This window comes from Nicotiana tabacum, chromosome 8 (genome assembly GCF_000715075.1).
Source record: "Nicotiana tabacum cultivar K326 chromosome 8, ASM71507v2, whole genome shotgun sequence".
In the NCBI taxonomy this organism is placed as follows: domain Eukaryota; kingdom Viridiplantae; phylum Streptophyta; class Magnoliopsida; order Solanales; family Solanaceae; genus Nicotiana; species Nicotiana tabacum.
In genome coordinates, this window is record NC_134087.1 from 84166487 (window position 1) to 84191655 (window position 25169).

Below are 25169 nucleotides of genomic sequence, written 5' to 3' on the forward strand. Positions count from 1 at the left end.
TCCATATTTGCATGAGGCCGATCCTTGCCTCCATACCTGCATGAGTCTAAGCCCTGACTCCATATTTGCATACGTCTAATCCCGGACTCCATATTTGCATAAGACTAAGCTCTATCTCCAATCTTGCATGAGTTTAATCACTGACTCCATATTTGCATGAGTCTAATCCCGGACTCCATATTTGCATAAGGCTAAGCACTGCCTTCTCTCTGCATGAGTCTAAGCCTTGACTCCATATTTGCATGAGGTTGATCCTTGCCCATGATTGCTCTATTTCTACTACTATCTACTTGCATTTCAATCGTGTTAAGCTCTGCCCTCCACTTCACAAGACTAAACCTTGTCTTGTTACATCATATTATTGCATATCATGGGCTGAAACATCACCAATCTATCCAAAGGCGTCATAATCTAAAAGCATCATCCTCATAGCTGGAAGACACCATGCCATGGCCTGAGGATATCTCAAATTTGCATATCATTATTCAAAGGCGTCATGGTTAAGAGGCACCATTTTCATGGACCGAGAACATCATTTCAGGGCCTGTGAATCCCTCATTAAAATAATTCATGGCCCAGGACGTCATGGTCCAAGGACGTCATCTTTAACCGTCTGAAGACAACCTTCATGGTCCAAAGGGAATTTGCATCATGTTTAAATTTTTGCAAATACGTTTGTAGCATATTTTATCTGTAGGTAACCAATAAGCAACTGCTATCCTAGCAGGAGCGATCTCACTCTAGTTCCCTCCAACCGTCCTGAGCCTTAACTGCTCATCGTAGTTGCTTCTACATCTCGTGTTTGTTCTTACAATAATTTCATCAGCATACTCCGTCGGTGAATCTAGAACTACACATGGCCTGATTCCTGTAAAACCAGGGATATGTAGGCAACTCAGAAAGCAGAGCTCGGCCTCTTTCTTTCAAAACATCCCATCCGATCAAAATTGGCCATCATTTCTTTACCCGAAAACTCTTTCATCCTTCCCGGGTATAGAGGGGCAGCTGTTGATACCCAATTTTTCCTATATATTTTAAATATGCATAAATACATTCAAAATAGCATATATATGCATATATAAGCATGCACAAGGCTTTTATAATTTTTTTCCAGAATTTTAAGGATTTAAATTGATTTATTTTCTCCCTTTTATCCATAAAATCCCCAATAATTATTTCCTAAATTATTAATATAATGATTTATTCATTTAACTTCTATACTTATGCCAAAATATAGCTTATGTAATTTTTATGTATTTTTATAATTACATTTAATATTTTAAAGCTAAATTGCATATAATTGCAATGTTAGCCCATTTTAAGGTATAATTATATTTTATATGCGTAAAATTGGTCCCTATATTTTTAAAATGTTAATTATGTATTATTAATCATTTTGGAACCTTAAATTATTTTTCAGGAATTATCTATTATTTTTTTATAAATTAAAATAGGGAAAATGGCTATTTAAATAATAGCCAGATTTGGCTTTCAATTGCAACCCAAATCGGACTTCTCCCCAGCCCAATTTCTTATTACATAACCCAACCCAGGTCCCAAACACTTCCTACCCAACCCAAAAGCCATCAGATCTTGGTCGTTGATCTTTTTTAGATCAACGACCCTCATTTGTTCTTTCCTTTTTTAATTCGTACACCCCCAAACCCTAAACAATTTTCTAAATCCGCCGCCATCAAATCCTCTCATCCTCTCTCTTCTCTCAACCTAACTCTAGACTTTGTCAATCGTCTCCCTTCTCAAGTCATCTCTGGTGACTACTTTTCAACCCCAAGCCTCCAATGGTCACTCTACCGCCTTGCTCATCATCTCTAAGGCCTTCAAGGGTCTTAGGCCATGCTGATTTGGATCTAAGGTTTCTGTTTCTATTACTCGTGGCTTCTCTGGTGTGATTTTGGGCAAAATCACACATTATATGTTACGATCGGTGAAGTTTACAACAGGTTCTTTCATTCTATTTGGTCCCTTTGAAACCCTAACTCTTGTTTGAATCTCTTAGATATGTGTTATTTTTAACGCTTTAAGTCTGTTTCTTCCTATGATTTGCACTGTTCTCGAACTTCTTCTGAAAGATTCTCAACTTTAAACCGTTTTTACTTTCTTTAAAAAATTAGGGTTTCTCGGAGTTCTTTCTACACTTGTTTTAACTGATTTTATTTATGATTAAACCTCTTTCCTTGCTTATTTTGATCGAACTTATGTTCTTACTGCTTTTAATTCGCCAATGTCAAAAAAGCCCTAATTTCTAAGATTTTCTTTGCTCTGGTTCTGTGTGTTAGCCTGTTTACTTGATTCTTGTAAATCTTCTGTGATTACCATGCTTTGAATGTGTTTTACTGAATCCCTAGCCTACTTACATCACTTTTGTGTGATCGTGTTCACTTTGTTTGTTCATCTCTTGCATCTTTCTGTCGATATGACTGACCTTGCCTGTTTGCTATGTCTGTTTGATTGTCTCTGTTTATATATTGAAAATACAAAATCATGACTCCCTCTTGATTGATTCTGATTTCCTTAATTGATGGTTTGATTGAAAGATTTTCTTTTAAAGATTAAAAGCTTTACCTCGTCTGTTAAGCTGACTGATTTCATTACCTTATTTGCTATGATGCTTTATTTCTACTGAGTCGTGTCCTTAATTGATGTTTTATGAATTTAGTCCTAATTGATTACACTATGCTTATTGAACCTTGATTCCTTCCTTATTTAGTCATGTACTGATTCTTCTTCTTGCCTTATATGATACTGAATCTTCCCGTTTGATTTGATTCCCTTAACTTAAGGGAGTACTCCCTTGATTCTCTAATTGATTGATTCTGAGTTCTTCAATTATTTTGTTAATATGATTTTTACCTTATTTCACTACCTACTTTCAACTATAAATACTCTATGTCTTTCATTAACACAGACGAACACGTGGTTTTCAAAAACTATCTCTCTTACTAAAACATCTCTGATTTCTCTTGTGCTATTTGCTACTGTTAGCCGGCTGCAAGCCAAGGCTAATCATCTGTGCTCTCTTTTTCTTTCATTCTGCTTACTTCTCTCTTCACTAGTATGTCCTAGTTTTAATTTAAAGCCTCAACAACAACATGTTTCTCTTATTGTTTCAGTTTCTCTTATTTCTAGTCTGCTTTTACTTGTGGTTCTGTTGTGAAACTTGTAGTTAAGTTACATTATCAGCATGTTGTTATGTCTCCCCTTCACTTTAGATTAATGTATTCCCTTATGTGTGTTTCAAAGCATGCCTTGTAAATTGTCTTTTACTTAGTGTGTACTTACCATCTTATGAATCCCCAAATCCTTATCCCCCTCTATGTGTTTGTGCTCTTCCTGACTGTTTTGTGATTATGCCAGTGTCAACTATTTCTGAGCATGTCCAAACCAGTCCTAAGACCCTTGCTGGGTTATGTGTTTTCAGTCAAATGACTATGTGTCCCAAACCCCTTGATCCCTATATGACTACTGAATTCATTTGGATTCTGTAGACTAGCTGTGTGTGATCCTGTCTTAAGGTGTTTGAGCTTCGTTCACTTCTCCAACTTCTTTTCAAACAATTTCTGTTGCTTTACTAATTCCTTTCAAAAACAGACTTTCTGATCCAGTCCTTAATAAACCTTTTCAACTTGTGTCATGCACTTCCACTTTACTCTTAGTCAATATGTTCTGCCCCATCTAGTATGTGTACTGCCTTGGGATCGTCTTGAGAGCCCTTTGAACTCTGGCATACTGCACTGGTTCAATGCTTGGTTGCTAAGTCTAGGTGTAAGCATTGCCCGGGGTCCTTGAGACCCTTAGGGAACTTTGATGCACCTAGACTCTGATTTGTCAATGGAAATGAGGCTTATGAGACCATTGGAGGCTTTGGGAAACTTGGGCCTAATTGCAGGCTCCCTATAGAATAGCTTCTTGATTTTCTATTTTACTTATGTAATTCATTCATTGGCCTGTAATAATTTGTAAACTGATATTTGGGGTATTTAATAAAAGTGTGGGTAGATGCATGCTTTAAAGGGTAATACGGGTAGAAATCCTGCACTTAGGACCTTACATTTAAAGTCTGACTGCTTGCATAAGTAGAAAACATGCTCATAGGTTTGCCCTTTTGAATCTGATTCCTTTGCTTGATAGAAATCATGCCTATAGGATTTCACTCTTAATTTCATTTGCATTAGATAGAAATCATGTTCATAAGGTTCTTCATATTGTCATGTTAGAAACCATATTTATAGGTTCCAAACAATCATGTCTTAAATCAGTTCAAAGATAGATGCCATGCCTATAGGATTCAACTCCGATTTAGTATTAACGATTATTCCTGTATGTTGCTGCAACGATTAAAATCAGTAATACGCCTAGATATCATGCCTATAGGGATTCTACTCGTAATGATGCCTGACAATCTAATTAGCCTAATAAATAACCTTCATTACGCCTAGTTCATCTTTTAAAACTGGTCTTATTAAGTGTTAAACATTTCCTGAAACAAGTTCTTTCACAATTGCCCCAACCTCATTAGATATCATGCCTATAGGTGTTAAAGGAGTCTATATCGAAAACCTGATTGTTTCTGCATTAATATGGACACAACATACTGCATATAGGCAAGCCTTAGGGCGTTTTCAAAAACAACATTTACCTGAAGCTATCTCTGTCGTTTAACGCTTCTAATTCTAATAAGCTTTTAAAAAAAGTGGAATCCCTAGGCAACTACTAGGTTATAACTTCTGGGTATAAAATGTTGTCTGTTTTTGCATAAGTCACATAGAGATCCTGCTTTAGGACTTTGATTAATAAAGACCTTAACTGTCTTTGAGTCATAGTGCTTGTATGTTTGTTTGAGGAGGAAACTTTGGGCCTCTTAATTTCTCCCATTATGTGTGAAAGTCCTAAATGTTTTTGAGTGCCGCCTTAGAGGTTTGCCTTTCTAAACCATAGGGGTACGTATAGAACTACCTATAGGTAGAGGTCTTAAGTTCCTCCGGGACCATTAAGAAGGGACAGGTAGCAGCACGCAATTGGAATCAATGACCAAACACTTGCTTTACATGACCAATAAGGGGATGGGAAGGGTAGACATGGGATATGATGACTACGCGGTAATGTCATATGCAGCCCCTCATTGAGAAGTGTTTACCGGACATTGCATGGGGTGATCCTATAGGATAAACAACATAGGACCCCACTTTACCAAGTCCTCTCTCTTTATTTAAACTTGTTCAAACCTTTATCCTGTCACTTGAGTTGTCTAACGTGCTTTACTTGCAACCTATTCGATTCAACTGTTTATAATGGACTAATTTGTAAATATAAGTTTGGTCGGGACCCACAGTTGTGGACCAAGATGGGTGCCTAACACCTTCCCCTCGAGGTTACTTCGAGCCCTTACCCTAATCTCTGGTAATGCAAGCCAACCCAAGAGCTAATCACTCTAGGTGCCCTAACGCACCATAATCCGTTAGGTGGCAACTCTTCAAATACCCAATTTCCGAAAGGAAATGAGTCATTACACCCTGTGAATGTCGAAACCCGGACTCCGCGGAGGAAAAATAAGGGGCGACAAGAATTACATCAACCAAGTGAATCATGAGTTTGATTATTGGCCCCAGACAATTATAGAAATCATATTAAGAACATTGCAGAATCACCTTTAATATTAAAAGTACAAGAGAGTACAACAATTATATTCTATAATGACTCCACGATAAAGCTAGTTAGAAAGAAGTTAGTATGAAGTTCTCACCGGATTGTGTAAGGAGGTGCGAGTATTATAATAGAGCTTCAAATTGTGGATGTGAATCATACCTATGTGGAAAAGAGGTCATGAAAGAGATAGAAGATGTGATGTAGGATTTTTAAAGTAAGTAAGGTAAAGGTGAACAACGTACGAGATACTCAAATGCAGAAGGTTGTGATTGTCCATAATTCGGACAAAAGTCTAGAAGTATTGGGATTCAGTATCCAAGAATGACAGCGGCGTCGTTAGTGGCATATTTTCCAGCCTATGGGTTCTAGGTATCGAGAAATCTAAATTACAAGAGTAAAGGAGAGTTTGAGACAATGCGATGTCTCCCTCGATGTTCCATAAATAACGTAAGAAAATCTATGGTGCAAGCAAGTTGAATGGAGGTTGCGAGAAGTATAAATGGATATGTGTAAAGTGGCAAACTAAAGTATGGTAAAGCGACAAGGTTTTAGAAAGTCAGGAATAAGGATAAGAAAGGGCGAGTGAGAAGATGACGAGAATGGATAAGTCCTTACGATTAAGCCCATAAAAACAAGAAGAGCTAATGGTTTCTCTAAGTTATACAAAGCTCAGTATAGCCTGAATGAACGCAAAGGAGTCTAACACTAATGACATTTAGAAGAAATGGAATGTTTCCCTGGTAGTAGAATGAGGGTGTAATTGTGATGGATAAAGAATAACGTTTGGTCTTTCGATTGAGTAATGACTTGAAGAGGATTTCACAAATTGTACGGGGTTAAAATACCCACGTAAGGTGAATCACATTGGGATACTATGAAATACGGTTATGTAAGTATAGTATCGCCCCGGGTGGATCAGTCTAATCATTTCAGATGTTCCCCGATGAAACGTGAACCCTAGCGGCAGTGTTACATAAAAGGTTATGTTATCAAGGGTAGATTATAGATCAATATTGAGGAATAAACAATGGATGGATAAAAGTTATAAAGTATGAGATGAGATTAAGCTGTCATTCTTAAGATGAACAGTAATAGAGAAGCATTAAAGGACATACATTTATATGTATTGCATAAGCAATGAAATTAACCTGGAATTTGGTAGCAGACCTCAATAATGAGAAATCGATGTAAGAGTTACGTTATAATATGACTTATCTTGATGCAGTAAAGTCATACGGATGGATAAATAAATTTATGACATAAGGTATAGCAATATTCATAAGTTCAACAAAGTACCAAGTGAAGGACTTTAGTATACCTATAGATGCTTATAGGGACATCTTGCCAAGCTCTATATATGTTTACAAAGTGAGGCCTAGAGATTGGCTAAAATCTGGAGGGAAAAAGAGAGAAGAGTCGTATCAGCGCACTTACAAAGTCAGAGTCATACAGGCTGCATGACAGGAGGTAGCAACAGTTACGAGATTGGAAAGATTTCGACCACAAGTCGTGGTATGATAAAGAGGATTAAAGGGGGGAATACCCTAGACTTCGGATTTATTCAAAGAATAGTTGCCTACATGGCTAGAAGAGTATTAAAGTGTTCGCAAGAGTTATTGAGAATGATAAGTGCATCAGTCAACATTTGAGGACGAATGTTCCAAAGGGGGGAATGATGTTACACCCCATATTTTCGTATGTAAAAATATGCCATAAGTAAATTGATGAAAGCTCGAAAATGAGATGTTACATCCCGCCTTTTCGTACGATAAAGTTTCCTCGTAAGTTAATCGACGTAAGTTCGGGAGTGAGATTATCGTGAGATTATAAGTATTGTTCTATTTCAAACAAGTGATAAGTAAACTTATGGAAGTGAAAGGGCGAGCGAATCAAAGAAAATGAAATTTCATCGAAATTTGACATTTTGGGGTAAAATACGATCTAAGCTATAGTACGCTGTATTTATGGACTAGTGCCATACAAGATACCACATCGCCATAATAGAAAGGTGTGTATGAAGTGTTATAAAAGTAAGTAGTATTTTAAGTAATTTGAGATAATTCTCAATTATGTGAATATTTGATTAATTGTGAATTTTTGGTGGAAGATTAACCATGTAATTAAGGATTAAGTGGATAATATTTTGGATAATCTTTATAAAAATGAACTTGGCAGAAACCTAACTAACCTAAGTGACTTTTCAAATAACTTGATAATGTGTCATTCTTAAGGATTAGTCATCACCTTAGTGGGGCCCACACCCACTAAGGTATAAGACTCTTAAAAATTAAGAGATGCAAGCCGGTAAAAACATAAGGACAAGTATTTTAAAATCAGTTTCTTAAACGAATCAACAAAAGTACAGAACAAAACACAATATGAGCAAATATTAGTTCATGATTATGAAATTAACCCCATGCATAAATACTGCACCCTTCAATCCTGAAGGATGTATATCCAACAGGGGAAATAAAATTCTCTGAAGTCAACTCAAAATTTATGAAAATATTGTCCTAGTTCATGAAATTTAAGTACCTAGCAGTAGAGAGGAAGGTTGAATTTACTTTGCAATGCAATCTGGTTCCAATTTACAAGTTCATTAAGAGATGTATTCTCTTAAAAATTCAGCAAGGTAACCATTTTGCGCAAAAATATTCCATACAAAGTTATACTACGTAAAGGCAACGGGATTTTGCGATTCTAAGGGAGTACGGTGCAATCCTTCTCAAGAATATCATACGGATTTTCCCCTACTTCGATTTGCCATTACATGTTAGACGAATTTTCAAGAGAATCGGTCCAGGTATGTTAAGGCTATCCATACTATCTTTTTGGCATAATCTACACGACATGAACGAAACGAGAAAATGCACAACTTCCATAAATGACTCTATTTATAAAAATACTAGAGATGCTTATGTTCTTCATTCCTCATGAGTCATATTATTCTATCATCTGTTCATAGGTCTTAAAAATACGTAAGTTGGTAAAGTTTATTACTCAAAGGCATAATGGTCTTATGACGTACCGAGAGATTTTATTAACGTATTTCATATGCATTTCATGCATTTATACATGCACATTGACCCATAACTAGATGGAGTTATATACGTGTATATATATGTATATATATGTATATGGGATATGGGAAAGGTTATGATGTTATATACACACCACCACTTGATCAGCTGGTATACGTTGATGTTTTTGCCCACATGGCCAAAATGATATGCCCTCTGATGATGTTATGAAACATGTACCTATGCACGACATGGAATTCATACGCATATGCATGATATTATAATTATTTCATGATTTACAAAGTTATTCAGACTTACAGATGGAGTCATTTACTGTATATTTCCTCCATGTCTGTTATGTACTTATTTATGTGCCTTACATACTCAATACATTATTCGCACTGACGTCCCTTTTTGTTTGGGGACGATGCGTTTCATGCCCGCAGGTCCCGATAGACAGGTCAAGAGCCCTCCAAGTAGGCTATCAGCTCAGCGGAAGATGTTGGTGCACTCCGTTTGCTTCGGAGTTGCTTGTTTTGTTAGTATGAGTTAGATGTGTATTGTTTCGTATGGTGGGACTTCATCCCGACCTTTATGAAAATTATGTATTGTTAGAGGCTTGTAGATAGATGTCATGTACGTAAAAGATTATATGGCCTTGAAGGCCTATGTTCAGTATACGAGTGGATATTTGGTCTTATAGGCCCGTATGTCTTACGTATAAGTTAGTATCTTATGTTGTATTCTACTTATATTATGGCAGCCTTCCAGCTCAGTTATCTACGATAGTATGATACATTATGTTGGTACTCAGTTGAGTAAGGTACTGGGTGCCCGTCACAGCCCATCGGTTTGGGTCATGACAGTCCTCATCTCGAGTGATAGGAACATATCGATCCCCAAAACATCGCCGACGCATCTCATATTAAGGTACGACCATCTCTCTTTTCATTTCATATTTCAGACTAACCCTTATGCAGGCGCCCGATCGAAGCGGTCAGAACGCTAACCCAGCTCGAAGACCTTAAGGTTTAAAGCATCTGTTGCACTTTTTTCCTTTGAACGAGTTATTATCCGGAAGAGGGTTTTACCGGCAAGGTTTATAATGTGGCGACACCTACATGCTACCTAAGGGGGATCCAACAAGTATTCAAGGCTTCTTTTGCAATCAACCCCGAACACTGGAGGGCATCCCCTCGAAAGGTTATTCAGAAAAACCGAGGAACGCCGATCAAGGTTCCAATAGGAAATGATGTACCGGGCCAAACGGTTAAACGAACCGTGTCCGTATAAGCCAGACCCACGGCAACAAAACGACATGTACTTGTGCCAAGCGATCAAAGAATATCTTTTTCCAAAGCATCTCGTACTCCAAGGGAAACTCAGAATTTTCATAGCAAAGATCCCTCCACCGAGAACACCCCAAAATACTCGGAGACTATCGTCAACAACTCGGCACCCGCATGACCTCAGGATCGGAACAACAAGCTTATAAGCCCTCAATAAGGCATCGCATAAATCACGAAATATATCCAGGAAATAAAAATGTCTCGAATACTCGGAGACTGGCATCATGACCTCATGGTCTGAATCTCAAAATTCGTAAGCCCTCAATGAGGAAATTCCAAGCTTACGAGTAATGGCTCCCGAACCTAAACAAACTCGATAACTTGGAGACTGTCGCCAATCACCATTCATTAAAAAACCCGGGGCTGTAAGACCCCGAGCGGTCAAACTCGGTCTTGTAAAACTTACACAAGGCAACAACAAAAACTATAATACCTCAAAAGGCATGAAAATTTTGTAAGACCTTACTACAGGCGTAAACTCGATCCCGAAGCACAAACTGTAAGACCTTAAGGAAGGCATGAATCTTACTTGTACCAAGTATCAACACAAACTGTAAGACCTCAAGCAAGTCATGAGTCATACTTGTACCAAGTATCAAAAAAAACTGTAAGACCTCAAGCAAGGCATGATTCATACTTGTACCAAGTATCAACAAAAACTGTATGACCTCAAAAGGCATGAAAGTTTTGTAAGATCTTACTACAGGCATAAACTCGATCCCGAAGTTTAGGCTATATATCGAATTTGTAAGACCCCTAAAAAGGAATACCCTCGATATAGATGCCTAAGCTACTACATTTGGGACCAAAAATGGCTCTGGCGAAACACAAATGACTACGGTCATACGGTTGTACCGGCCAAACTAACTTGACTCGGGGATGCCTGACCGTCGCTACAAAATCATAGGCCATTACTTCGAATCAACTTAGAAAAAAAACAATTAAACTGGCTACCCTTGACAGGCAAAAGAGCTTCGACCACGTCAGCTCCAAATCACAAGGCTTTGAGCTACTCAACCTACGAGCCAAACCTTCTGAGTTGCTCGAACATCGCTGCAAATGACTTGAAATCGAGGTTCTTCCTGAACCGAGGACGGTTCAAGCAAAATCATTACAATAGTCCTTAATGAGAGGAAAATAAAGCCTACATTAAAAGGTCGCTTCGACCCAAAGCGTAAGAGCCATTGTCGCAAGCTTACATAAAAGGCCGCATCGGCCAAAAGCGTAAGAGCCATTGTCGCCAGCTCATTCGAAAACTTGAGGGTCAATTGAGCTCGAGTCGTAACCTGATTCAGAGATAGAACCCAAAACAATTAACTACATATTCCTAAGGGCAAAGCGTAAAAGCCATTGTCGTCAGCCTAACGAGCCTCAGGGCCACATGCATAAAAGGTCGCTTCGACCTAAGGTGTAAGAGCCATTGTCGCTAGCCCACACAAATACAAAACTTGATGGTCGATTTAGTTTGAGTCGAAACCCGACTCAGAGACTGAACCCAAAATAGTTAAAATGCATGTGCCCAAGGGCAAAGCGTAAGAGTCGTTGTCGCTAGCCTAACGAGCCTTAGGGCCGTATCACGAATATAAATTTTTCTACTAGCTCAAAGGTCGAATTGACCTGGTTAAAATCTGGACAAACAAAAACATAGAAGATACAAATCGTTGGGTTTCCCCCTTATACATACAAGTGATAAAATACAAGCTCCGTTTACAACAAACTGTGAAAGTTGTATACACAAGAACAAGGTAGGAAATAAACGTCTCCCCTCAATTACTATGGCCTGGTAGCCCCTTCCTTTCCATCATGATCATATCCTCTTGAACTAAAGCATTATCACGAGCTAAGCTGAGTTGGACCTCGAAGGCAGGAACTTTAGCCAAGGCACTTTTCTCCTCTGAAGCTTAAAACTGTGCCCGAGCTCTTAGCTCACCACAATCGTTCCTGATTCATTGGGGACGTATCTGCAACGTCTTAAGATATTATCTACACCAAGTTCAAAGAAAATCTCTAGGTGCGCGAAGCTAGCCCTCACACAGATACTGCTCTCAAAAATTTCAAGGATCGAGGTACTATTTGCATGTGACTTAAGGGTCCCAACGGCCCGAGTCTATCAGACCAATTCAGGCTTGGTCCGAGGAACAATGGTGGGATCGGAGAGGAGCCGTGTATATCAACCAAAGACCAGAAAGAATACTCGCAGCCGAGTTAGATATTGACAATAGTCAGCAGAGGCATGCATTAAGAATTCCCACAAATGTAGAAGAACATGGCAAGCATCAAAGACGAAAAGTCGAGAAAATACTTTTATATTCATATTCATAAACATTTGGTTCCTTACATATGATTACAAAAGCCCACAAGGGGTCCCTATACAGAAACAAAAGAGCGAAGGGATGCACACCCATAGTGAAAGCCTAAGGGCCTAGTCTACCCTCGAAGGTTCATCTCCGGTAGAAGCATCTCCGAGCGCCACCTCCTTGAGCTCTCATCTCGAAGGAAATTCCCTCGATTGCCACCTCCTCTAGGTTCCCAGCTCGATCCTACGGAATAACATCACCAAGGAAGAAGATGAAGAAGAGGAAAATGAGAGGATGCAGAAGAGACAGAAAAATGAGACATAACCCGCCGAGCCAAAGGTTGAAGATTCGGCGGGCCCCAGCCTTAACAGCTGGTTATGCCATTTTATCCCTTGGGAAAAAAACCAAGGGATGAAGAGCCACACCATGCTAGGATAGGAGAGTGAGAAGCGGTGTATAGTCCGAACACTCTCCTGAGCAGCGGTGTAGAGTCCAAACGACCTTCCAAGTCGGAAGAAGTTGGCCCCCGATGTATCATCACCTCAAGCTAATAAGGATAGCAATAGTAGGCATAACAACAATAGCAACGACAAGACGGTATGATCTCGCTCGACAAGGTGAAGCTCAAGAAGAAGGCCACCACACAACGGATGAGAATGCGGCCAAACAACCTTAAAGCCATGATCCCCAAACATGGTGATTGGCAATAAAGAAAGATGGCGAGAAGAAAGGGATGAATGAATGGTGGAAGGCACTTGGATAGAGAGATAATGCCAGAATACCCCCATTTATAGGGGCCGATAATGACATGGCCATTAATGCCTTTGAAAGACAGATCGGCAGACGCAATCAATGCATTCTCGAAAGAAGAATTGATGACGATACTGTCACTTTGAAGAATGGGAATCGACAGTGCATTGAATGGCATCGAAAAGACAAGTCCATAGGATGTCCCGGTTATCGTGAAGACTCACATCATAGGTTGCGTCATTGGTATGACATCATCACGGGAAGCCCGAAGGGTCGGGCATCAGAATTATTTCCCATGGCTTCATTCTATGAAATGCGGAGACTATCTGTACGCAGCGAAATCAAAGGGTCCGATTTCTTGCTATTAGTTCATTTGAGAAGAATATCTCAAGGCCTCGAGGATGTGAAGCTGAGACCGAGTTCCCTCCCTCCAAGCTCGTTGGGGCCCGGCCTAAAGGGTATAACGACCGAGGCTAGAGTAAAAATGTTGAGTTCCCAGGGCACATGGCTAAGTTTGACAAAGCCAGCCTGCCCAGAACCTGTATCAGGGTATCGCGTCTAGCCGTCCCAACTCCATATCTTTGTAATTAATGCTTTTCGTACTATATTGGGATTCCCCTCCTATATAAAGGGGATTCTTACCATTTTGTAGAGAGCCTGTTGTTGCTTCAACTATTCTACATAAGATAAATAACAACTCTCTCTCTCTCTCTCTCTCTCTTTTCTCTCTAACATATTCCTTCGATATTATTGCTCATGTTTATTGCCTTCATACTTGTTCTTCATTAATTGCTTGTCATTGGCCATAAAGAGCCTCCCTTAATTACATCCTAACTATTAGCCCTTTCCCGATTATCCCCGATAGCTCGAGAAAGAGCCCAGGCATCGACCTCGAGGCCCCTCATCGGTCAGTCTGAGGCCCCAATAACCAACCCCTCGGTTTAGTTATAACTCTACTTTAGTTAGCATTGTAAGGCCCCATGAATTTCCTACTCAGAACCCCGAATCCCGTGGTGCCAAGTTAGGATCATGTGTTAGAGATGCATAACCGCGGTTCAGACCTTTTTGGACTGATCTATGATATAAAAAGTCAAGAAATAATGTTTTCCAGAATGTCCGAATTGTCAGCAAGTAAAGGCTGAACACCAAAGGCCCAGCGGATTGGCTCAAAGCATAGAAATTCCAATGTGGAAATGGGAGATGATCAACATGAATTTTGTGGTAGGGTTACCACGCACTCCATGCAAGTTCGACTCAATTTGGGTGATTGTTGATCGACTCACAAAGTCATCACACTTCCTGCCAGTAAAATCTACTGACACAGCGGAACGATATGCTCAGATGTATATCAAAGAAATAGTCAGGTTACATGGCACTCCAGTCTCATTCATTTCAGATTGAGGGGCTCAGTTCACAGCCAACCTTTGGAAGAAATTTCAGCAAAGTCTGGGTACGTAGGTAAATTTTAGCACAACTTTTCATCCACAAATCGATGGTCAAGTAGAGCGGACTATTCAGATGCTTGAAGACATATTGCGCGCTTGTACTCTCAATTTCAAGGGCAGTTGGGATGACCATTTGCCACTCATCGCCGCAGTTCGGACCTTTTTGGACTGATCTATGATATAAAAAGTCAAGAAATAATGTTTTCCAAAAAATGCGATTCTGCGGTCGAGAATGCGGTCGCATATCAAGTATGCGGACCGCATAATCGCCGCAAAATGAGTCAGTGTGTTGGTCAAATTTGAGGTCGACTATGCGGTCAAGTATGCGATCGCATAACCGATATGCGGACCACATAGTCGTCGCACATTTCCCTTGGGATTTTGTGAGAGGTAGTTCTGCGGTGCATTATGCGACTGCAGGCTATGCGGACCGCAAGGTATGCGGACCGCATTTCTGCCGCATACCCAGGCAGTGTGTTCAGATTTTGGGAGCACTTTGCGATCCATTCTGCGGGCCGTATTTCCACTTTTGCGATCGCAGACCTGACTCAGGGCTCCAATTTTCTAAATTTTAAACCCGACCCCTTATCGATATATTCGGTATTATAGCTCATTTTGAGCATATTTTCTGATGCTTTTAGAGAGAGAGGGTCTTAGAGAGGGAAGTACTTCCCATCAAATTACTCCATGAAACCTTGCCAAATCTTTGAAGATAATCAAGTGAGGGCACCTAAATCTTCATCCCAAGAGGTAATACTTCATTGCCTCAGCTCTTATTCATATGCTTAGCAATAAGGGATCATAGGTGAAGTAATTCATGGGTATAGGAATGAATTTCTTGCATGCATATCACACCACAGAATATTGGGAGGTAGTGAACTAAAAAGGAAAGCAATTGGGGTATAAAATGATAGAAATTTCTCTTAAAAGGGCCTAAGATCACAATGCACTTTTAGTGTTTGATAGTATGCTCAAAACAAGCTAGAATCTCAATCTCGTCTCTAATTCTCGATTTAATTTGTAGTTCTTACACAATAGATCAAAGTGGTAAAAGTTCCGGAATTTTGTAAGGAATAAGGAAATCTTTATTGAGGTATGTATGGCTAAAACCCCGTCTTTTAGAAATTAAGCTTCATCGGTGCTTGTGTGGGCATGGCAAAATTAAAGTTGAATTGTTGCATTGCTTATTATTTTACATGAGTTGGTGTTGTAACCCTATGTGTGTGAAAAATGTGTCCCAACATAATCAACGTGCTATCTTGACAGCTTGAAAGGGGCAAAGGTATGAATTATGTATTGGAAATATTTAGACCTTAAATTGAGATTGCAGCTGGATATATTGTGCTATCTACGTGAAATCTTGTCTATGTTTACAATTTAAATTGCTCTTGTGTGCACCTACTGTCCTAACTAGCAAAGCTAATATTTAAAATTTGGAACGATGTAAAATGCGGCCTAGTGCCAAGAATGATTTGATAAGTCATGGCCCCAAGTGCCTATGAAATGATATATGAGAAATGAATTGATTTATGAGAAGGGAACAATGCCTTGATAAGGCGACCTAGCCGATCGGGTCGAGATCGGACTCCGCTTAAGATAGCGGTGGTATTGGAAAGGTATTGTGAATGAATTCCGGGAAAGAAGGAAAATGAGATTGTGATTGAAGCATATGTCTCAAATGAGGAAGCCTAGCCGATCGGGTCGAGATCAGACTCCGCTCAAGATAGCAGTGGTATTGTGAACAAATAATGAATAGTGTGAAATGACCCAAACTAAAAGCTATGGGAAAATGATGTGAAAGTTGTATGATTCTTTTATTTGATAATGTGGTGATCGTTTAAAGTTTTGAGTTATACTTGTGATTTCTTATTCTTGTATGAAAGTTCTTTCTAAGTAGATGGTGTTTAGTTATACATACTAGTACTATTCCATGGTACTAACGTCCCTTTTGCCGTGGGCGCTAGTTTTTTTTAAATGAATATAGGTGGCTCCATAGCGGATAGTGCCTATCGTGTGTAGCGGAGAATCCTCTTCTCAAACTCTTGGTGAGCCCCTTCCTCCTTCAAAGGGTTTTGTGACATGCCTTTTGTTATAGATGTCTATTTTTAGGTATAGCCGGGGCCTTGTCGCCGGTGTTGTTATCGCTGTCTTGGGTATCCTTAGAGGCTTCGTAGACATATGTGTGGGTTATGTATGGGCTTTGGATGGGTCTACGAACTATGATGTAATTCAAATTCTTGTTTTGCTAAAGTGTAATTGTGTGTAATCTTGGGAACTTAATTACGGATTAATATTGTGATTTATAATGGACTAACTTTGTAGAATGCACTATCTTTCCTCGTCTAAGCAAATGAATGAATGCATGGTTTCCTTATTCGTATCGAGTTGGGAAGGAAGTGTTTGATAAGGCTTGCTCAGTTGGGTTTACTTGATTGAGCGCTGGTCGCGCCTCCCGAGGTTGGGGCGTGACACGCATTTTGTCTTTAAACTTCACATACCTAGCATCAACTCTTAACAACTAGCATAAAAATAGATCAGGTATTTTTAGAGTCCCATCAACAATTTTAATTGTTATTACCATTTTCACGGTAAACAATTATTATTTGAAGCTTTAGAACAAATGTCCGGTTATGCAAAGTTTATGAAGGATTTGGTGACAAAGAAGCATTCGATGAATTTTGAAACTATCAAAGTCACTCATCAAGTGATTGCAATTGTGCATTCAATGGCTCCTAAATTGGAAGATTCCTGGTGCTTTCACAATCCTTTGTACCATTGGAAGTGCCGAGTTTGCTAAAACTCTTTATGATCTTGGGGCAAGTATCAATTTGATGCCTATTCGGTTTTCAAGACTTTGAGAATTGGGCAACCAAGGCCCACATCTATGAGATTACAAATGGTCGATCATACCATGAAGAAACTGTTGGGAGTAATTGAAGATGTATTGGTTCGTGTTGATAAATTTATTCTTTCGGCAGATTTTGTCATTCTTGATTGTGAAGTGGACTATGAGGTGCCGATTATTCTTGGAAGACATTTCCTTGCTATGGGAAAGGCTCTTGTTCATGTGGAAGCCGGAGAACTCACTTTCCGGGTGGGTGATGAAAAGGTGGTGTTTCACGTGTGCAAATCTATGCGAAAACCAAATAGCAATGAAGTATGTTCTTTCGTGGACTTGGTGACCGATGTGATTGTTGATGATACAACTGTCACAATCAATGTGGGTGATATGTTGGAGGCCATTTTGCTCAACTTTGACGATGACAAGATGGATGGCTTTATGGAATGTGTGAATTCTTTGCAAGGAATGGGGTCGTACAACTATACACCCCGTAAACTCTCCTTGGATCTTTAAAATAGGAAAGCTCCTCCTATAAAGCCTTCAATTGAAGAGCCTCCTACCTAGGAGTTGAAGCCATTGCCTCCATATCTTCGGTATGAATTTCTTGGCCCTTTTTATACTTTACTAGTTATTCTTTCCTCTTGTTTGACTGACGTATAGGTAGATTCTACATTAGCGGTGCTATAAAAGAGGAAGAAGGCTATTGGGTGGACATTGGCAGATAGTCGAGGGATAAGGCCCACATGTTGCATGCATAAGATCAACTTGGAGGAAGGCTCCAAACCGTCTATTGAACATCAAAGGAGATGAGGCCATGCAAGAAGTTGTCAAAAAGGAGATTATCAAGTGGTTGGATGCTAGGGTTGTTTATCCCATTTTTGATAGTTCGTGGGCTTCTCCAATTCAATGTGTCCAAAAGAAGGGGGCATGACGGTGGTCACCAATGAGAAGTATGAGTTGATTCCTACAAGAACGATGACCGGTTGGAGAGTGTGTATGGACTATCGCAAGCTCAAAAAAATCACAAGGAAGGATCACTTTCCACTTACTTTCTTAGATCAAATGCTTGATAGGTTGGCTAGTCGTGCTTTCTATTGCTTTCTTGATGGGTATTCGGGCTACAACCAAATCCTTATTGCTCCAGAGGATCAAGAGAAGACAACCTTTACATGTCCCTAAGGTACTTTCGCCTTCAAGCGGACGCCATTTGGTTTATGTAATGCACTGACGACTTTTCAAAGGTGTATGATGGCTATCATCACGGACATGGTGGAGGACTACCTTAAAGTTTTCATGGATGATTTCTCGGTGGTTGGGGATTCCTTTGATGATTGCTTTGCTAATTTGGATAAAGTATTGGCAAGATGTAAAGAAACGAATTTGGTGCTAAATTGGGAGAAGTGTCATTTCATGGTCGAGGAAGGTATTGTCCTTGGCCATAAGATCTCAAAGAATGACATTGAAGTCGACAAGGCAAAGATTTAGGTGATTTCTAAACTTTTACCTCGAATTTCGGTGAAAGGCGTGCGGAGTTTCTTATGCCACGTGGGATTTTACCAGCATTTTATCAAGGATTTCACTCTAGTGGTGAGCCCGTTCTGCAAGCTTTTAGAGAAAGATTCTAAGTTTCACTTCAATGATGATTGCATGAGAGCCTTTGAATTGTTAAAGTTCAAGTTGACGACCACTCCCATTATCATCGCTCCTAATTGGAGTATCCCTTTTGAGCTCATGTGCGATGCTGGTGACGTAGTGATTGGGGCTGTTTTGGGGAAACACATCAACAAGATTTTTCATCCAGTCTACTATTCTAGTAAGAACATGAATAGTACCCAAGTCAACTATACCATTATGGAGAAAGAGCTCCTTGACATTGTATTTGCGGTCGAGAAGTTCCGCCCCGATGGGTGCCAAGGTCATTATCCACACGGATCACGCGACACTTCGTTATCTTATGAGCAAGAGTTTGCTATTGACATCCAAGATCAAAAGGGGAGTGAAAATCAAGTGGCGGACCACTTATCTCGTTTGGAGGAGGAGGAGAGGCCGCATGATGGCCTTGAAATAAATGACTCCTTCCCCAATGGGAATCTTTTGGCTATTTCAATAAAAGAGGTATCATGGTTTGCGGATCTAGCAGATTTCCTTGTGTGTGTTATCATCCCGGATGAGTTCTCTTCAAACCAAAGGAAGAAGCTCAAATGGGATTGTCAAGATTATTATTGAGATGAACCGTACCTTTTCTGGATTTGTACGGATGGGGTAATTAAAAGATGTATACCAAAAGAGGAGCAATGTAAAATTCGTGGGCTTGTCATTATTCGCCATACGATGGTCACCATGGTGGAGCAAGAACGGCGGCCAAAGTGCTAATTTGCGATTTTAATTGGCCCACTATTTACAAGGATGCAAGTGATCTAGTGAAACAATGTGATGAATGTCAAAGGGCCGGTGGAATCTAAAAGAAAAATGAAATGCCCCTCACCAACATTTTAGAGATTGATATTTTTGATGTGTGGGGTATTGACTTCATAGGTCCTTTTGTGAGTTCTTGTGAAAACATCTACATCTTGGTCACGACTGATTATGTGTCTAAATGGGTTGAGGCCATTACTCTACCCAACAATGAAGCGAGAAGTGTGGTGGTGTTCTTGAAGAAGAATATTTTCACAAGGTATGGCACTCCGCGGGCTATCATAAGCGATGGGGGATCGCATTTTTGGAGCAATTCTTTCGACACCTTACGTACCAAGTATGGTGTCACTCATAAAGTCACGACTCCCTATCATCCACAAGTAAGCAGTCAAGTGGAAATCTCCAACCGGGAGATAAAGAGTATATTGTCCAAAATAGTGAATGCTAATTGGACGCATTGGTCCAAGAATCTTGATGATGCATTATGGGCTTATAAGACGGCTTACAAAATCCCTATTGGAATGTCTCCATATCGGTTGGTGTTAGGAAAAGCTTGTCATATTCCGGTAGAGCTTGAGCACAAAGCCATGTGGGCTCTCAAAAAGTTGAATCTTGATTGGGATGTAGCCGCTAACTTGAGGGTTGCACATTTGAATAAATTGGATGAGTTCCGGTACCATGCTTATACAAGTTCGTTCTTGTACAAAGAAAAAATGAAGTGCCTTCATAACAAATACATTTGAAACAAAGATTTCAAGGTGGGAATCTTGTTTTGATGTTCAACTCACTGTTGAGGATGTTTCCCAAAAAGCTAAAATCTAAATGGAGTGGTCCCTTTGAAATTGTGGGTGTGATGCCCTTTGGTGCATTGGACTGCAAGAACAAAAACAATGAGGTTTCCCAGTCAATGATCACTGGGTGAAGAAATATTTGGGAATAGTTGGTGATGGCCATGTAGTGGCGGTGATTCATTTCAAATGATGGTAATCTGTGTCGTGCCGCGACGTTAAATCAGACGCTTCTTGGGAGGCAACCCATGTTTCTTTATCTATTCTTTGTTTCTTCTGTAGTTAGGTGTTATTTTGGTGCTAACTTTATTTGAAGTGTGTTTCAGGGATGAGTGTGCCTTACAAGAATTGTGGACAAAAATTTGGTCAAGTGCTGAAAGAATTGCGGACTTCAAGGTTGCACAAATGACTTGCGGACCGCACAACTGAACGATGGAAAATGAAAACTCTCTGAAGTTGGCCTGTCAAAAAAATGTCCAATCTGCTGCCGCAACACAAATTCTGTGGTCCGCAACAGAGATCTGTGGCCACACACACAATTCTATGGACCACAAAAACAAAAGGGAAATTAAGCCCCTAGGTAACAGAGTGCGGATCACAATTGGAATTCTGTGGCCGCACTCATTTCTTTTTCCCTTTGCAAAAATCGACAAGTATAAATAGAGGGCTTAGGGCTACCATTACCCTTTTCCCTCTCTCAGCTCACAATTGGAACTAATTTAGAATCCCTTGTTAAATCATATGTCCATATGTCTAGCAACTGTTGATCACCCATTTCTTGCACTCGCTCACTTGGTATGATTCCATAATCTTGTTAATTTCTCTTAATTCTTTTTGTTTTTAGATTTTTAGTCAAAATTTTAGGCCATTTGTCTATTGAATCTAATTGTACATACTTGTGGGGTAAATCTGTAGTGGGTCAACTAGTACTTGCTAATTGGGGAATGGGTAAATAAATTTTCATGCTTAGATGTTGTTTCCATGTCAAAAATTTCAAGCCCTAGGGTAAATATGACTATCTGTCGTAATTGGTTGAAATTTGCGGCCGCACAAGAATTTATGCGGTCCACAGAAGTTCAAATCTAGGGAACTTTAGAAAGGTATGGTTCTGCGACCACAATGAAAAATGTGAGGACCTCAGAAATCCCATTGCGGCCAGAGAACAACCTATATCGTGTGACCAGAGAGTTGTCAAATTGGTGACTCTCATGTGCTGCCTCAAGAGAATTTGTGCGGACCGTAGAAAATTGGTTACGGCCAAAAACAGTTGATTCTCTATCATCAGAGAGTTGGCATATTGGCAGTATCTAAGTTGCGACCGCAATGAGAAATGTGCAGACCGCAATCCATTTCTGTGGCCGTAATGGAAAATTGAACAGTCTGTAATGCCTATTCTTAGGCCGCAATGGAAATTCTATGGACCACAATTCCCTACCCTGCAAGCATGTTTCTGTTTTGTTTTTCATTGTATCTTCTGGTGTGTCATTACATTCATTCTGTGTCTGAACTTGAATTGAAACCAACAATCGCCTTTGCTTGGTACAAAACATGGTTCGAATCTAGAGGCAAAGGCGACACTTCAAGAGGAAGGGGTGACCCTTCTCGGGAATGAGGGAAGAGACTCTTGCCTAGTGCCCAATAGCAGGAAATGAGAAAGAAGACAACAGTCAACAGAGGGAGAGGTGCAGACCTCTCGGAGACCAGTTCTTATGACCCGCCTAGGGATGTATTAGAGGGAAACTTAGCCTCTGTACATGAGTAGTCGGTCGTCCAATCAAGGCTACTAGGGAGATACTAGCTCAGAGATAAGCCTTCATCATCACAAAGCAGTTCTGAGGGTTCGGAGAGTGCCAGTCAGGCTTCTGAGCCTTCCACTACACCTATTCCCCAAGCACCAGAGACATCCGTTCAGGAAATCCCATATGATGACAAAGGGGGAGATGCCACAGTTGTTGGCCTTGAGTGGTCAAAGAAGAAAGAGGTGTGAGAGGACCATTTCATCGGTTTGGCTGCTTTCTCTAGCTTCCGTGAGTGGTGTCCAGTGAGGTCGCTCACTCTTGAGCAACAGTTCTAGTTGAAAGATCTATAAAGTCAACCCTGCAGTTTTGAGGCAGTTTTGAGAGCGCAAAGGATTGATGTGGTTTACCCGGGTGGATGCTAAGGAGTACATTATCCAGGAATTCTATGCCAATGTGGCGCATATTAAAAGGGGGACAAAAGTGACGAAATCAAAAAACCTTAAGGTGCGAGCACCCATTGAACACTTATTTGGGATTTGATGATGTTGAGCCCACAGAGTACTTAGAGAAGTGTGCACTTGGGGAGGCAACTCGTCCTTGGTTAGTGGAGATGCTAGCAGCTCCTGGACCACCACCACCATGGATCACAGTAGGGGTTCCTATTCAGAGGAATACTTTGAACTTTGAGGTGAAGGGGTGCCGGAATGAGACCTATCTTCCAATTCCGCATGCAGTTCTAGTTGATTCTATCATGGCCAGGTACCCGATCAATGTGGATGTTGTGATGTCAGCCAACATCTTTGTGATTGCTAGGCAAGCCGACTCGTCCTACCCGTATACCAACACCATTACAGAGTATATCATGATGCAGGGTAGAACTGAGGGATTATGACACGAAGGTGCGACCAAAGAAGCCTTTTTCATGGTACTTTGTGATAGATGCTATAAACCCAAAGAAGAAGGTTCAGCCTCCTACCACTGCGGGCCAGTCTGACGAGATAGCTATGGTAGTTACGGAGGAAATTTATGGTCCATCCACTTTGGACGGGCTTTCCTCCAGTGTTGTAGTGATGCCTCCACCACCATCTTCAATTCCCACTACATTTCCTGCCACAGGTTCTACCTCGGCATTGAAGCCGGTGACCATGCCTACTGCTCCACTTTCTGCTACGAGTCTTCCAGACACTAGTGAGCCTCAATAATAGGATGCAGACAACCACTGCAAAGCTGTCTGACATATCTAGTATTGTTGCAGCACAGTCATCTATCCAGGCACCTCATGTTCCTCCGATAGTGGAAGATACATTGAAAAAGCTCCTGGAGAACCAAACCACTATCATGAACACTTTGGTACAGCATGGGTCAGTGATTGAGGAGCTGGGAAAAGAAGCAAAAAAATGAGAAAGTCCCACTCCTCCAAGAAATTAGTTGACAAGCTCTAGGGACAAGTGACCAAGATTGCAGTAGCCGGAGATCTCCCATTTGAGATGTTAATTGATCTAGCTCTTAGAGCACCATCAGCTCTATTGGAACTATCTAGCCAGTCTAAGGAGCCAAACCTGGCTGCTAATACTGTCGAGGCAGTGCGCCAGATGTTCACCAACCTAGTCACTCCTAGAGTTAAGGATAATGAGATCCAGTTGGAGGCGACTGAGGGCGGTGGCATTGTTGTGGACACATAGATGTCCAAGGAGCCATAGGGAGTGTTTTTCACTCTTTCACTTCCTTTACTCTTATTTTGTTAAGCATTGAGGACAATGCTTATATTTATTCGAGAAGGGTGGGGGGGCTTGGAGGCATTTGATCTTATTTGATGATTCTAAGATAGGGCTGTAATTAACTTGATACTATTTTCTTTTTCTGTCTCATTATGCATTTATTTTCTCTCCTCTCTCATTATGTATATTCGTTATGCTTTCAATAGTGTTTGCTTTGTAGTTTCTTTATGTTTGTTTTATTATTAGTTAGTATTTAATTTAGTAGCTTCTTTTTAAATTAGTAGCTTATTTTTGATTTAGTAGCTTCTTTTTATCTTTTAGTAAATAATAAGTCTTTGATTTTCTTAATGTCACGGTTATTTCCAAAAGTAGTTTTTGTGTGGAGCGGGTGACTTTTTCTAACAATGGATGGTGTGATAACCTTATTAAGGGAATGAGTTCGTTTTATGTTTAGGTAATAATATAGCAGTAATGAATGAAAAGACTAGATTAAGTCAAACTTGAAGAGTCAAACATGCTTCATTTGGCGCCGACACACTTAACTACGTGCTTCTGGTTAGAGACAAGGTTTTTAAAAGGAAATAGCTCTAGTCAGTGACTTTGTGACTCTTATGTTGACTTAGGCAATCATCGAGTGGTTTAATTGAACCAAGTGATTTTCAATCTTGAATGTGGTCATTGTGGGCCCTCGAATCTATCCTCTATAATAATTTAGTTGTGTGAGGGGTGAGATGTTTTGTTGCTAGTCCAAATATCCGTGCAAAATGTCTAGAACTTGCCCCGAATGTGTTTCAAGGCGAAATCTTAAGTTTTTCTTGGCTTGAGAAGTGATTATATGCCTTCCTTGACCCGCTTGAATTTTCCATTGCCTGCCAGTGTTGTTATCCCTAGTCAACCCATTTGAGCATCGAGCCTTTCTCATCTGTTAACCATCTTACAAGACTTTACCCGTTTTGTCGTGACCCTTTCTTGGCACACGAGCTTTCCTTAACACTCTTGTGAAACGATGGGCTAAAAATGTAAGTTTGGGGGGAGAAGAGGAACTTGAAAGAGGCATCAAGGAACAAAAAGAGAAAAGAAATGATGAGAAGGAAAGAGCAAGAAAAGAAAAGAACAAAAAGAAAAATGCAAAAGAAAGTGAA